Genomic DNA, 14,133 nt, shown 5'->3' with positions numbered 1-14,133 from the left:
AAAAAGACCCCTATTTAATTGGCTGGAAGACAAATAAAACACTCACATGACTTCAGTATTCATAAAAAATTCTCTAAAATGTGATAGAAACTTAAGCCAACTAGTCTTCAGGCCCATGTGATCTCGGCTCATCTTTATCAAAGAAAATCTAGTTCAAGTTTGGCTTCCTTAAAAATAGACATTTTAATCATCTTCAGAGTTACCAGCATTTGATAGGACATCTGATGTCTCCTAAAGCTTTTGTTTTTATGTTTTAAGTAATCTCTACACCCCACGTGGGGTTTGAACTCAGGACCCCGAGATCAAGAGTTGCACACTCCTCTGACTAAGCCGGCCAGGCGCTCCTCATAAGTCTTTGTGGGGGGTCTACACATAGCCTCCAATCAGGTCTCTCCTGATTGGATGAGTTGCCCCAAATGTGGGTTGACCCAATCAGGTTGGGGTGGGGGGCCAGCAGTGGTGCAGGAGGCAGAACAAAGAGGGGGAAGCAGGCTCCCCACTGAGCAGGGATTGTCCTATGGAGGTCAATCCCATGACCCTGAGATCATGACCTGAGCCCAAGGCAGAGGCTTAACCCACTGAGCCACCCAGGTGCCCCTAGAAGTTTATTGAATAACAGGCAAGGGAGAGGCCGTCCAGACAGCAGAGGAGAGGCTGTCTGCCAGGAGGTAGTGGGTGGGGGCCGTATTTTATTTTATTTTTTTACATTTTATTTTATTTGAGAGAGAGAGCACAAGGTGGGTGCAGAGAAAGAGGGAGAAACAGACTCCCTACTGAGCAAGGGGTGGGAGCCATATTTAAAGCATCTTCCTGGACGTCTGGGGATGCCTGGAATTCTCCCTTCTTTGGTAAGTGGGCCTGGTTATATGTAAGTAACCTGTCAGTGAGTTAGGGCCTATGGATATTTTGAGGTGGGTAGCCTGTTGGGGCTTTCTAGATTCAGTCAGGGGGTCGCTGTGGGCCCTTGTGCCTGGGTCAGCTTAAGAACAAGTAAATTAAATAGATGTAAATAGAGTAAAAAGGTTTTAGGTGAACTTTTTTATTTTTTTAAAGATTTTATTTATTTATTTGACAGAGATCACAAGTAGGCAGAGAGGCAGGCAGAGAGAAAGGGGGGAATGCAGGCTCCCTGCCGAGCAGAGAGCCTGATGCAGGGCTTGATCCCAGGACTCCGGGATCATGACCTGAGCTGAAGGCAGAGGCTTTAACCCACTGAGCCACCCAGGTGCCCCTGAACTTTTTCTTTAATGTTTTATTTATTTATTTGACAAAGAGAGCAGGAGAACACAAGCAGGGGAAGAAGTACAGGGAGAGGGAGAAGCAGGGTGTCTGTTGAGGGGGTAGTCCAAGGTGGGATTCAATCCTGGGACTCCAGGATCATGTGACCTGAGCGGAAGGCAGACACTTAACTGACTGAGACACCCAGGTGCTCCAGAACTGTGGTTCTTTTCTTTTCTTCTTCTTCTTTTTTTTTAAAATTAACACATAATGAATTATTTGTTTCAGGGGCACAGGTCTGTGATTCATCAGTCTTACACAATTCACAGTGCTCACTATAGCACATACCCTCCTCAATGTCCATCACCCGGCCACCCTATCCCTCCCCCACACCCCAGCAACTCTCAGTTTGTTTCCTGAGATTAAGAGTCTCTTGTGGCTTGTCTGCCTCTCTGGTTTCGTCTCCTCCCCTCCCCTATGATCCTCTGCCTTGTTTCTCAAATTCTTCATATCAGTGAGATCAGATGATAATTGTCTTTCTTTTATTGACTTATTTCGCTTAGCATAATACCTTCCCGTTCCATCCATGTGATTGCAAATGGCAAGATTTTGGTTTTTTGATGGCTGCATAGTATTCCATTGTAAATATGTGCCACATGTTCTTTATCCATTCATCTGATGATGAACATCTGGGTTCTTTCCATAGATTGGCTATCGTGGACATTGCTGCTATAAACATCAGGGTACACATGTCCCTTCAGATCACTACATTTGTATCTTTGGGGTAAATACCCAGTAGTGCGATTGCTAGGTTATAGGGTAGCTCTACTTTCAGATTTTTTGAGGAACCTCCATATTGTTCTCCAGAGTGGCTGCACCAGCTTGCATTCCCACCAACAGTGTAGGAAGGTTCCCCTTTCTCCTCGTCCTTGCCAATGCCTGTCCTTTCCTGACTTGTTAGACATTCTAACTGGTGTGAGGTGGTGGCTTTTATTTTATTTTATTTTTTATTTTTATTTTATTTTATTTTATTTTTTAAGAGTCCCATGCTCTACTGACTAAGCCAGCCAAGCACCCTGGGAATTGTGGTTAAGAATCATTTCTGGAGTGGCTACCTCTCCCCAGGGGGTGTTTGGGAGACTGGAGGAAGGTTTTTTGTTACAAGGATTAGGGGAGCCACCAGCACTTCCTTTCCCAGACAGGGGACCAGGGTACCCGGGCACCAGGATACCCTTCTCACAGCACCCCAGACAGACAGTCCAACACTACATCCCATGAGACGTTGGTGGAGGTAAAGAACCTGTTTATAATTACCCAAGTCCCGTACTGAGCTCCATTGACTCATAAACAGAGTTATACATTTTCCAGGAATGCAAATACTGGTGAACAACAAGGGAAGTTTGTTCATTGTTCCCCATTGGGTTCTTTGTATTGCGAATACAGTATACTGTGTCTGTCTTGTTTGTGGCATTCCAGGGAACATTCAGGAAGATTCTGCTCCTAGCACACACCCCCAACCCCATCGTTATGTCTTGCAGCTCAATCAGGCCTGAGTCTTTCATTATTGTATTACAAATTACTTTCCTCTTTTTCTTTATGTTACAATAAGGGCATTATCTTGATTTGAAAAAAATGCATTTGTATGTGGGTAGGTTATATTACCCATACATTTTATTTCAGGGTAGTAAAAGGAGCATTTAAAAATATTTATTGTAACATTAGTCTATGGTGATACAAATAAGAATAATAGTTACCCCCAGGGAGTGGGTGGTGGGTGGTGAGAGGTTTGACTGCAATGGGGCACAAAGGAACTTTCTGGAGCGATGGGAATGTTATTTACCTTGATTGGGGTGGTATACAATTGCCAAAAATCATCAAACTGCACACTTAAAATAGCTTGTTGCCTTGTAATTGTAATGTAAATTATGTCTCACTCAAGTTGAATAAAACACAAATTTAAAAATATTTCTGTGCAGAAAAATTTGAAAATATCTATTTATTACAGCAAAGGAGGCACTGGATCTGCTAAGATCTTGAAGTTGATTAAGTAGATTTGACGGGAATCCAAAAACAGAAACAATAGCAAAGAGACCACTTCAGCTAGTGCTGTTTTGTGAATCTCGCACAAGTTATGCAAAACTTCCAACTAAATAACAAATACGCAGATGTGTGGGCAGGCTGGGTTGTGATGTGGATACATTTCTGATTCTGAACTGTAGTCAGAAAACTTCGAAAACCACACTCTGGGGATCCCTGGGCAGCTCAGTGAAAAGCAGAATGGTTCTAAGTGTATAGGTTGTTTATCCTCATGATCACAGGGCTGGCTGGAAGCTGCTGTTTGCTGCCACTTCCCAGCCTCCCGAGAGGGTCATATACTGCATAAAATTAGCCCGGGAAAAGATCAAAGTTCAAAACTTGAAATATAGTTTTCTACTGAATGTGCATTGCTTTTGCACTTTTGTAAAGTCAAAAAATCATAAGTTAAACCATTGCTAAGTTGGGGCTGCACTGCCAACAGGAAGACATGGGAGATATGCCTTCAGAATTCTGAAGGAAACCATTTTCTATAACCAGCTAAACTATCAATTCAGCCAGAGGGGAAGTTGAAGACATTTTCTGAACCAAAAGCTTTAAAAAATTCACCCCCTGAGAAAACTTCCTCCAGAAGTTAGAGGAGGTGCTCCACCAAAATGAAAACATCACTAAGGAAGAAGACGAATTGGGATCCAAGTATCAAGAGTAGAGGTCGACCAGTTCACGTAGGACCATGTGACTCAAGGGACACTCATGTTGAGGGCTGTCATCCCCGGCATGCCAATTGCCACTGTACTATTTGTTTCATTTTGATTTTTAACCTGAGGCGAGAACGGCTGGGTAGACATGAACCACATTCTTGTCTGTATTTGACATGTCTTGGCCCAGACCAAGACATAGCTCTCCCTCCACCACTGGCTCCCAGATTCACTGAGGAGATTCATTTCTCTCCCAGTAAATGGGCTGTTTGGTTCCCACTCATGAAAGCTGTGGAAGGCTTGGGGGTTTTCTCAAAAGTGGAAAACTCAGAGCTGACCACATTCTGGCCTGCAGGATGCAGCCCACATTCTGGCCCTGACAGTTAAAACTCATTTATGGTTAGCGATGTGCTTTCTAGCATTTGCTCAGGCCCTCCTCCACTGAATTCTCTAGATGAGGCTTGTGTAGAATCTCAAGGAAGCTGCCACCAGATTGTGACCTGGATATGGTTCAGCTCATCCTCTTCCAAGAACCTCCACTTACGAGGGGCTAGTCTACACTTCGTTTCCATAGGTAGAGGGCTCTTTATCTTTACCCTTTTTTCTCCTACAAAACATGTTCTTGTTTCCATTTGTCCCATGGCTTGGGAGAGAGCTCCACAGTGGTTACAGAGCTGCCCAGTGTCTGCAGGGAGAGGCTCAGGCATGAGCACCAGCACCAGGGGATGCCAGGCATGTCCCTCAGAGGCCACTGGGCTCCCAAGTTTCCTAGTCATGTTTCCATTCTCTTATGATTTTTAAAAGACTCAACCATAATAGTGGATAAATAGAAATTATTATATACTAGGAACACAGTTACCATGAGAAAGGTGTTTGCGCAGTGAAGAGGAAAGTCCAGGGCATTTGATGGCTCAGTCTGTTAAGCCTCTGCCTTCAGCTCAGGTGATGATTCCAGGGTCTTGGGATCAAGCCCTGCATCTGGCTCCCTGCTCAGTGGGGGGCCTGCTTCTCCCTCTCACCCACTTGTGCTCTTGTTCTCTCTCTCTTTCTGTCAAGTAAATAAATAAATGAATGAGAAAAGTGAACACAGAGGCCATGGTAATGTTTATAGGTGACTTGGGGGCTAAGGCACTGATAATGATCTGGTTCCTTACCAGGTGATGAGTCTGCAGGCTTCTAAACTATTATTCTTTAAGCTGTAAATAAGGGTTTTTTTGTTATTATTATTTTTTAAAAGGTCTATTGAGAGTCATTTCTTTAAAGTTTTTTTTTTTTTTTTTTTTATTCATTTGAGAGAGACACAGAGAGAGGCAGAGGGAGAGGGAGAAGCACTCTCCCCACTGAGCCAGCCAGGAACCCGACATGGGGCTCGATGTGGGGCTGGATCCCAGGACCTGGATATCATGACCTGAGCCGAAGACAGATGTCCAACCAACTGAGCGACCCAGACGCCTCCATAAGGGTTTTTTTATACACTGTGCTATGTTGTCTGAAATGTAATACAATATCTGGGCAGCATCTCACACAATGCTGGGTAGGATAGGAATCTACTACCACTAATGACATTCCCAGCTGGAGTGAACACACACGTCACAGGCATTCAGTTCTGTGCTCTCAGGGAAAATCTTCCCTTCCAAAACAAAACCAAATCCTTAAAGGCTATTCTTCTCAATAAACATGTGTTTCAATGTTCTGTTAGGTCGTTCTCATAGCCCAAACACCTTTCTCGCAGTAGCTGTGCTCTAGTATATAATAATATCTATTTTTTAAAAGACTTTATTTATTTATTTGTCAGAGAGAGAGAGGGAGCACAGGCAGGCCTAGTGGCAAGCAGAGGCAGAGGGAAAAGCAGACTCCCCACAGAGTAAGAAGCCAGATGTGGGACTCTATCCCAGGACACTGGGACCATGACCCGAGCTGAAGGCAGCTGCTCAACTGATTGAGCCACCCAGGCATCCCAATAATAACAATTTTTAAGATATCATGGATCCCAAATGCAAGTTAAACATGTTCAGCGGTGTTCTCAGATTTCAACCTCAACTCAAGCTTTTTCTAAATTGCTCCTTAAGCATCTGCCTTTGGCTCGGGTCATGATCCTGGGATCCTAGGATCAAGCCCCACCTATGTGGTGGCTTACTCAGAGGCAGGACTTTATGCTTGGCTTTCCTTATCTGTGAAATGGGTATAAGAAAATCCCTACCTCACAGCCTTCTTAGGTGATTTAAAGCACGTAGAATGACACCCTAGCACCCGCTGAGTACTCTGGAAATGTTCTTTTTTTTTTTTAAGGACATGTAAAGAGTTTTTTTTTTTTAATTTTTATTTTTTTAAAGATTTTATTTATTTATTTATTTGACAGACAGAGATCAAAAGTAGGCAGAGAGAGAGAGGAGGAGGAAGCAGGCTCCCCGCTGAGCAGAGAGCCCGATGTGGGGCTCGATCCCAGGACCCTGGGATCATAACCTGAGCGGAAGGCAGAGGCTTTAACCCACTGAGCCACCCAGGCACCCCAAGGACATGTAAAGAGTTTTTAAAAGGTAATTTTCAATAACATCTGTTTTTAACTCTTATGTGTTGACTTTAAAGTCAATCTCCCCCCACCCCTCCAACATGACTCCGATGGAAAATGTAGCCAAACAATAGTACAGTAAATAGTTGGGCAGAGATGGATGAGAGCTCACATTTGCTGAGGGTTTACTCTGTCCCAGACCTCAGTTCTGGATCTTATGGAATTCCCATCACTCCTACCCTGTGATTGGACAGTGCTGGGAGATGCCGCTGGATTTGAGGCCTGAAATCCAGTGTGGGATGGCTGATGTCACTGGACAGAGGGATGAATGGAGATGGGGGAGCCTAGTGGTGAAGGCCCCAGAGGCAGGGGGCCCTGGAAATTAATCTCAGCTCTTCTTCTTACTAGTGGGGTGATCTCAGGGAAGGGAGTTCACTTCTCTGAGCCTCAGTTTCCCATTCTGGAGCAGGAGGCTCTGAGGAAGGGCATGGAATCTACACAGTGACACTCATGGTGGCTGACACACAGTGAGCACCCAACTGGCTCAGGCCATGATTAGAAGGATGAAACCTCAGGTGGGCGGGAGACTGTGTGTTCAGGGGGGCTGCCCTGGGCCCATCACAGGAAGCTTCCATATCCAAGAGGATGAGTCACACTTCCTTCCTACCATAATTTTAGGCAGAGTGGCATCTCCCGGGAGGTGAGCTGTGCCCTGGTCACACCCGTCACCTCCGGTGGCTCACAGGTCCCCTGACACATGACCTCATAGGCAGAATGAAGGAATGAGTGCAAAGGTTGGGATGCAAGGAAATTGTCTCTGCTTGTCTCTTCCTCCCAATCTCAAAGTCTTGGATCTAGCACTTTTGGGTCTCTTGAAGCAGTGGGGCCTTATGGGATGGGCAACAGCCATGGTTACTCCTGGCGAGAAAGGTGGTATGGATGTAAAGAGTGAGCCCATGCTCCCAATTGTGAAGATTCATTCATGTGTGCAATCACTTAACACATCTTTATTGTACACCTACCATGTGCCAGACGAACCAAAAAATCCTGGCCTTCTTGAACCTGACAGTCTAGTGGGAAAGTTAAACAATAGAGACAACATGGGTATTCTAGTCTGTTTGAGGGTGGTGAGTGCAATGTGAAAATATTGGGCAGGGTGAACTCAGGGCAGAGTTGGCAACCCGCTGCCTTTCGATCATATCTGGACCGTCATTTTGTTTTGTTTTGTTTTTGTACAGTTCCCAAGCTAGGAGCGCTTTTTATTTCTTTTAATGGTTGGGAAAAGGAAATCAACAGAAGATTTTGTGGCTCATAAAATTTGCATGGAATTCACATGTCATTGTCCATAAATAAAGTTTTACTGGAACACGGCCACACTCGTTGGGTTATATATTGTCTATAGCTGTTTTTGTGTTATAACCACAGAGCTGAGTAACTCTGCCAGAGACCATATGGTCGGGAAAGTCTAAACTATTTAATATCTTGTTCTTTGAAGAAAAAGTTCTCTGGCTTAGGAGATTGGGAATGGTATGTAAAGGTGGGTTTCAATTTCATATTAGAAAGTTAAGGAGAGGGGCGCCTGGGTGGCTCAGTGGGTTAAGCCGCTGCCTTCGGCTCAGGTCATGATCTCAGGGTCCTGGGATCGAGTCCCGCATCGGGCTCTCTGCTCAGCAGGGAGCCTGCTTCCCTCTCTCTCTCTCTCTGCCTGCCTCTCCATCTACTTGTGATTTCTCTCTGTCAAATAAGTAAATAAAATCTTTAAAAAAAAAAAAAGAAAGTTAAGGAGAGCCTCACTGCAAAGGGACATTTGGGTAAAACTGAAAGAAAGAAGGAGGGAGCTATGCCAGTGGCGGAGAAGAATACTCTCATTTAGATAGCTGCCTAAGAAACACACCCGTTTCCACCACCTGGATTCTACCATTAACCTCTTACTCTTCTTGCTTTCATCACGTATCTATGGATTCCTCTGTCCAGCCATTAATCCGTCTTATTTTCCTACAGTGAATTTCAAAATCCTGAAATATTTCTAACAAAGTCTTTGAGGACTCAGTGGGCACCAAACACTCTTTTCATTACTTCCACTCACTCACTTGGTTCTCACATCAATCCTCTAAAACATGTCAGATATACAGTAGGGTATGTTATCTCCATTTCACAGATGAGGAATTTGAGATACAGAGAGGCAAAAGACTTATCGTTACTAAAAGCTGGCGTGGGGTTTGAACATGGACCATCTGGTTTCAAATCCCTGGCTTTTACTCCTTGCTGCTATCTTGCTTCTCCTTAGTCTGGGTGAAATATGTTATCCATTGGAATATCATGCAGCCAGTATAAAAGAATATTTAGAAGAGTCCCATAAAAATAATATAGGACTATGGTATGATCATGATTCAACCCAGATCCAGTCTCTAAGAAAAAAATGCTCCAAGGAGGGGCACCCACTGTCACCAGTGGTAGCTTAGGGGTAAATGGACACTGAATGATTAAATAAAATCGTTTGTTACTCAATGCAGCTACTATGAATTGAGCTCTTTCTTTATGCCCCACCCGGTATTACAGGCTTTACGTGCTGTATCTTTGCAAGCACTTGCAAGGTAGGCACGGCTATGCCCGTGGCAGACATTAGGGATTGAGACTCTGAAGGTCAAGACTTCAGGATTCAAATCCAGGTTTGTCAGTTCTCTGAACTGGTAAACCTTTCTGGGTCTCTGATTTCTTACTTTTCAGTGATAAGATGATTTACTTCCATAATGGAAAATTACTCTTCTTAAAAGGAGTCTCCTAGAGAGTGGATTGATTTGGGGCACCTGGGTGGCTCAGTGGGTTAAAACCTCTGCCTTCAGCTCAGGTCATGATCTCAGGGTCCTGGGATCGAGCCCCAAGTAGGGCTCTCTGCTCAGCAAGGAACCTGCTTCCCTTCCTCTCCCTCTGCCTGCCTCTCTGCCTGCCTGTGATCTCTGTCTGTCAAATAAATAAATGGGGCGCCTGGGTGGCTCAGTGGGTTAAAGCCTCTGCCTTCGGCTCAGGTCATGATCTCAGGGTCCTGGGATCGAGCCCCGCATCGGGCTCTCTGCTCGGCGGGAAGCCTGCTTCTACCTCTCTCTCTGCCTGCCTCTCTGCCTACTTGTGATCTCTGTCAAATGAATAAATAAAATCTTTAATAAATAAATCAATAAAATCTTAAAAAAAAAAGGAAAGTAGACTGATTTATCTTGAGTTTTATCAGCCATGTGTATTATTTTAACAAAAGTAAAAACCCTACCTCACACCACACACTGCAAAGTCAGTTCCAGATAGACCATCAACCTGAATGTAATGCAAAATGATAACGTTTTTGGAAAACAACATAAGAGAAGAGCAACACATTTTGAAGCTATGGAAATGTTTCTTAAACAAGACATAAAAAAAACTATTCCTAAGGAAAAGATCAAGGAATTGGACTGCACTAAAGTTAAGACCTTCTGTTTATTTAAAAAAATGCCATTAAGAGAATGAAAAGGCAAGCTATACAATAGGAAATGTTCATAGAACAAACAACTAAAAAATGGCTTTTGTCCAGCACATATAAAGAACAAATCCATTTAAAAAATGGACAGCCAGGTACCAGGGTGGTTTAGGTGATTAATTGACCAGCTCTTGATTTCGGCTCAGAGTTGTGAGAGCCAGCCTGTGTTGGGCTCCACACTCAGGAGTCTGCTTGCAATTCTCTCTCTCCCTCTGCTTCTCGCCCTGCTCACAAGCACATGAGCACTTTCTCTCACTCCAAAAAAAAAAAAAAAAAGACCATTTTTTAAAAATGGAGGGGTACTTGGGTGGCTCAGTTGGCTAAGCATCTGCTTACAGTTTAGGTCATGATCCCAGAGTCCCTGGATCGAGTTCCACATGGGGCTCCTTGCTCAGTGGAGCGTCTGCTTCTCCTTCTCCCCCTGCATGTGCTCTCCCTCCCTCTGTCAAATAAATGAATAAATAAATTTTTTAAAAATTAAAATTACTATTAAAAATGGACAACCCAATAGAAAGTTGGGCAAGATGGGGTGCCTAGGTGGCTCAGTCAACTGAGCATCAGACTCTCAATCTTGGCTCAGGTCATGATCTCAGGGTTGTGAAATCCAGCTCTGCACTCAGCAGGGAGTCTGCTTGAGATTCTCTCTCTCCCTCTAACTCTGCTTCCCCCTGCCACCACTGGTGCATATGTGGGCATACTCACACTCTCTCAAGAAAGAAAAAAAGAAAGGTCATTTAAAACAAACAGACAACCCAATAGAAAATTGGGCAAGATGGGGGGCGCCTGGCTGCCTCAGTAGGTTGAGCACTGGACTCTCGATTTCAGCTCAGGTCATGATCTCAGAGTTGTGAGATCGAGGCCATGTAGGGCTCTGAGCTCAGTGGGGAGTCTGCTTGAGATTCTCTCTCTCCCTCTGCCCCTCATCCTGTTCATACACACGCATCTCCATGCTCTCTCTCTCTAAAATAAATCTTAAAAAAAAAAAAGAAAGAAAATTGGGCGAGACACTTGAACAAGCGCATCACAAAAGAGGACAGTCAAAAGGCCAATATGTAATTGAGAAGATGTTCAATGGAAATGCAAATTAAAATGCGAGTTTGAACTACAATGAGCTACCACTATACATCCACCAGAATGGCTCAAAACAAAATGCCTGACAATGCCAAGTGTTGATTAGGATGGGAGCAGTGGGAATGCTCCAACACGAGTGGAGGGAGAAGATGATATTACAACCACTTTGGAAAATTCTTTGGTTGTATGTACTAAAGGTAAACATATATGCCTTAGGATCCAGCCATTCTAATCCTGGGTTCTCACCCAATAGAAATATGTAGTAAGTTCGACCTTGAACCACTCAGGGGTTAACGGCATTGAGCCCCACCCCCTATGCAGTTGAAAATCTGAGTATAACTTTTGACTCTCCCAGAAGGTAACTAAGAATAGTGTACCCTTGACTGAAAGCCCTACAATAGCATAAAGCCGACTCACACACATTTTGTAGGTAATATGCACTATATTCTATATATTCTATATTCTTACCAAGTAAGTGAGAGAAAAGAAGATGTTATTAAGAAAATTATAAGGAAGAGAAAACATGGTTATTGTACAGTAAAAAGTCTATGTGTAAGTGGACCCGTGTAGTTCAAAGCCATGTTGCTCAAGGGACAATTATATAAGTCCACTCTATGTTGTGAACATAATAGAACAAAATGTGCACTAATTATAGTGTGTATATATATATATATATATATATAGCAATGCTATTTGCAAGAGTTAAACATGGAAACAACTTCATTTCCATCCACTGTTGGTATATAATCATATAAATGTACTGTGGTGTCTTCACACCACGGACGACGACTCCGCAACGAGAAGGTGCGGATGGCACTCACCCACCCAGCCCAGACGAATTTCACAATCAACCCAAGAGGTCATATGGCATTATATTCTTCACATCCCGTGGGAAAAGGGCACAACGAAACAGTCTACAAGAAGGCATCCTTAGGCAGCAAAACCTATGTCCAGTGTCCTAAATCAGGTGGGTACCTCCTCAGGGAGGGAGAAGGTAGAATCTGGGCAGAGGTGGGAAGAAGCTTATGGAAAGCTGGTGGGATTTGTTTCCTTGCCTGGATGGCAGTTACCCATGTTTCCTTTGTCATAATTTGTTAAGTAGGCTATTTACATTTCAGGGACTTTCTGTAAGTACATTCTATTTCAAAATAAAGAAGGTTCAAATAATTTTTAAATGATTTGGAAAAGCGAGTTTGTCACAGCCTTATCTTACACTGAGCAGCCCAGGTGCCTAAGGTGTAATAATAATTGGAAGGCGTGCAGGCGACACTTGCTTTGTGTGAGGCACTGTTCCCAGCTGTTGATATCTGTCACCTTTTTTAATCTTCACAGCAACACTAGAAGCCTGTTACTATGATTATTGGCATGCAACAAAAGGGGAAACTGAGCTACAGTAACCTGCCAAAGTTAGTCAATGCTCAAGCTAGAGGTAATCCAGATTAGATGTTCTGTTCTCCAGCACTAGGAGCAGAAGAAATAAGAGAACTGGAAGTATATTTCTTAAAACACAGAGCTGTCTGAAAAGAGGAAGAGGAAATGGTTCTAAGTTTGTCCTGAGAGTAGGGGAGCGCTGAGATTTGAGCAGGAGGGGGTGGGAGGGGCCACAAGGGACCTGGGAGCCTTCATCCCCTGCATCACAGACCAACAGGCATAATTGTAGTGGGGCTTTTAATCGGAGCTGGTAGGTGGAATTCAGGGGCTACATGAACTTGGGTGGGAAAACCAATGACCTCTTCGCTTTTACTGCCCTGTAACTCCGTAGTCCTCAAAATGTGGTCTGAGAATCCTTAAGACCTTTTCCAGAGACTTGATGAGGTCAAAACTCTTTCCACAATAATGCTAAAATGTGTTTGTCCTTTTCACTCTCCAAGGCTGCCTGACGGGTCAAGACATCATTGATATGATAGCTAATGGAATGTATGCATGTGTATTCTTGTGTTTTAAAAAACTTCTCATTTTAATTTTCTTACATGACAAATAACAGTAGATATAACCCATATATACAAAACCTCTTTGGAGTCCTCCATAATTTTCAAGAGGGTATGATTTAAGAACAACTGCTACGATTGAAATTTACCGTGTCCTTCTGTCCTATTTGCAGACTTCCAGCTCTGCCATGAGAAGGAATCAGGGGCACCTGGGTGGCTCAGTCGGTTAAGTGTCTGACTATTCATTTCAGCTCAGGTCGTGATCTCGGGGTCATGAGAGGGAACTCTGTGCTAGGCATGGAGCCTGCTTAAGATTCTTGTTCCTTAAAAAAAAAAAAAAAAAAAAAAAAAAAGATTCTTGTTCCTTCTCCTTCTGCCCCTCCCCCCACACTCCCTCTCTCTCTGAAATGAAAGCAAGCAAGCAAGTAAGCAAGCGGTCAAAAAGATGCTTTCACATCCCACTACAGTCATTTAGGACTCACTGAAACTTGCGAGTTACGATAATTTTTGGAACCTGCGTAGATCTCGAAGCTTAATGCATTAAGAAAGAAGCACATGGGGTGCCTGGGTGGCTCAGTGGGTTAAGCCTCTGCCTTCAGCTCAGGTCATGATCTCAGGGTCCTGGGATGGAACCCCACATTAGGCTCTCTGCTCAGCAGGCTCTCTCTGCCTGCCTCTCTGCCTACTTGTGATCTCTGACTGCCAAATAAATAAATAAAATCTTAAAAAAAGAAGAAGAAGAAGAAGAAGCAGCAGCGCGTATCTTACTTTAACACACATTTGTTTAAAAAATATTTTTAGGGGCACCTAGCTGGCTCAGTCAGAAAAGGATGTAACGCTTGATCTCAGGGTTATGAGTTTGAGCCCCACCTGGGGCATTAAGAGTACTTAAATAAATACTTAAAAAAAAGATTTCCATAAAAAATATTTCTATAATTCAGTAGCATTGGATTCCGAGTCAGTGTCCAAAATCTGTGTACCCAACAGGCGGAACTGCTATACTTTGTGGGTTCTGTTTGTTTGAGAGGCAGTGAGAGAGAGAGAGAGGAAAAAAAAAAAAAAAAAAACAAGCAAGGGGAGCAGCAGAGGGAGTGGGAGAAGCAGACTCCCGCCAGGGAGCCCGATGATGACACCAATGTGCCAGACTTATCCCAGGACCCAGAGATCCTG

At 43.7% G+C, this 14,133-nt stretch overlaps 1 protein-coding gene across 1 annotated transcript in view; it reads right to left on the bottom strand.

Annotated features, from left to right (window-relative positions):
- Positions 1 to 14,133, bottom strand: part of FBXO17 (F-box protein 17) — a 99,366-nt gene that overhangs the window by 84,125 nt on the left and 1,108 nt on the right. The gene's annotated exons all lie outside the window — the stretch shown is intronic.

This window comes from Mustela nigripes, chromosome 17 (assembly GCF_022355385.1).
Source record: "Mustela nigripes isolate SB6536 chromosome 17, MUSNIG.SB6536, whole genome shotgun sequence".
NCBI lineage: Eukaryota > Metazoa > Chordata > Mammalia > Carnivora > Mustelidae > Mustela > Mustela nigripes.
The sequence above is the reverse complement of the archived record's forward strand: the minus strand, read 5'-3'. Positions and strand labels throughout refer to the sequence as shown.